The sequence below is a fragment of the Physeter macrocephalus genome, chromosome 6 (assembly GCF_002837175.3).
Source record: "Physeter macrocephalus isolate SW-GA chromosome 6, ASM283717v5, whole genome shotgun sequence".
Classification (NCBI taxonomy): Eukaryota; Metazoa; Chordata; class Mammalia; order Artiodactyla; family Physeteridae; genus Physeter; species Physeter macrocephalus.
This window is the reverse complement of record NC_041219.1, coordinates 34,350,500-34,353,150: the sequence shown is the minus strand read 5'-3', so window position 1 is coordinate 34,353,150 and position 2,651 is coordinate 34,350,500.

Here is a 2,651-nt window from a genome sequence, read left to right as displayed (position 1 = left end):
CCATCAAAATAGACACAAGGATCTCATAAATAAATAATTATCATAGGACTTATGTCTGTGTTCACACAGCATCCATGTGATACCCAGAGTTTATGTAATTAGATGTTTAATGCAAACAAAGAAAAGATGAGTAATAAAGACTAAAAATATGGATGAAATGATGCACAAGATGAATACCTCCATGAGTCCTTTTTTTCTTTAACATCTTTATTGGAGTATAATTGCTTTACAATGGTGTGTTAGTTTCTGCTTTATAACAAAGTGAATCAGTTATACATATACATATGTTCCCATATCTCTTCCCTCTTGTGTCTCCCTCCCTCCCACCCTCCCTATCCCACCCCTCTAGGTGGTCACAAACCCCTGAGCTGATCTCCCAGTGCTATGCGGCTGCTTCCCACTAGCTATCTATTTTATGTTTGGTAGTGTATATATGTCTGTGACACTCTCTCACTTTGTCACAGCTTACCATTCCCCCACCCCATATCCTCAAGTCCATTCTCTAGTAGGTCTGTGTCTTTATTCCCTTCTTACCCCTAGGTTCTTCATGACCTTTTTTTTTTTTTCTTAGATTCCATATATATGTGTTGGCATACGGTATTTATTTTTCTCTTTCTGACTTACTTCACTCTGTATGACAGACTCTAGGTCCATCCTTTAAAAGGAAAAACTTAGGGCACCCCTCATCATTTTCAAGACTGCAAGGATGATACATGGGTGCATCTGCTAAATGTGCTCAGAAGCTTCCTAAACCCCAGAAATCCAAATGCATCCTCCTAAATGTGAAGAATGACTCATAAGCTAAAGTGGCGGTATTAAATAAAACCGATTAAGTCTCTCTACCTGTGACTGGAACGAGTGGCACCTCCAGTGGAACCCTATGGGACATAATTCATTTTCCATGTGGATAGGAATTATCAAAGCAAAAAATGCACTGGACAGAGTTATAGAGCCGTGTAGCTGATAGGGTCTTGGTGCTCCAGCCATGTGTCAAGCCTGAGCCTCTGAGCTGGGAAAGCCAAGTTCAGGACATTGGTCCACCAGAGACATCCCGGCCCCACTTAATAACAATCGGCGAGACCTCTCCCATAGATCTCCGTCTCAACACTAAGACCCCGCTCCACTCAACGACCAGCAAGCTCCAGTGCTGGACAACCCATGCCAAACAACTAGCAAGACAGGAACACAACCCCACCCATTAGCAGAGAGGCTTCCTAAAATCATGATAAGTTCACAGATACCCCAAAACACACCACCAGACGTGGTCCTGCCCAGCAGAAAGACAACATCCAGCCTCATTCACCAGAACACAGGCACCAGTCCCCTCTACCAGGAAGCTTACACAACCCACTGACCCAACCTTATCCACTGGGGGCAGACACCAAAAATATTGAGAACTACGAACCTGCAGACTGTGAAAAGGAGACCCGAAACACAGTAAGTTAAGCAAAATGGGAAGACAGAGAAGTACACAGCATATGAAAGAGCAAGGTAAAATCCCACCAGACCAAACAAATGAAGAGGAAATAGGTAGTCAACCTGAAAAAGAATTCAGAGTAATGATAGTAAAGATGATCCAAAATCTTGGAAATAGAATGGGGAAAGTACAACAAACGTTTAATAAGGACCTAGAAGACCTAAAGAGCAAACAGACAATGATGAACAACACAATAAATGAAATAAAAAATTCTCTAGAAGGAATCAATAGCAGAATAACTGAGATAGAAGAACGGATAGGTGACCAGAGAGATAAAATAGTGGAAATAACTACCACAGAGCAGAATAAAGAAAAAGAATGAGAAGAATTGAGGACAGTCGCAGACCTCTGGGACAACATTAAATGCACCAACATTCGAATTATAGGGGACCCATAAGAAGAAGAGAAAAAAAAGGGACTGAGAAAATATTTGAAAAGATTATAGTTGAAAACGTCCCTAATATGGGAAAAGAAATAGTCAGTCAAGTCCAGGAAACACAGAGAGTCCTATACAGGATAAATCCAAGGAGAAACACAGAAGACACATATTAATCAAACTATAAAAAATTAAATACAAAGAAAAAATATTAAAAGCAGCAAGGGAAAAGCAACAAATAACATACAAGAGAATCCCCATAAGGTTAGCAGCAGATCTTTCAGCAGAAACTCTGCAAGCCAGAAGGGAGTAGCAGGACATATTTAAAGTGATGAAAAGGAAAAACCTACAACCAAGATTACTTTACCCAGTAAGGATCTTATTCAGATTCGATACAGAAATTAAAACCTTTCCTGACAAGCAAAAGCTATGAGAATTCAGCACCACCAAACCAGCTTTACAACAAATGCTAAAGGAACTTCTCTAGGCAGGAAACACAAGAGAAGGGAATGACCTACCAAAACAAACCCAAAACAATAAAGAAAATGGTAACAGGAACATACATATCGATAATTACTTTAAATGTAAATGGATTAAATGCTCCAACCGAAAGATATAGACTGGCTGAATGGATACCAAAACAAAAGCCATATATATGCCATCTACAAGAGACGCACTTCAGACCTAGGGACACATACAGACTGAAAGTGAGGGGATGGAAAAAGATATTCCATGCAAATGGAAATCAGAAGAAAACTGGAGTAGCAATTCTCATATCAGACAAAATAGACTTTAAAA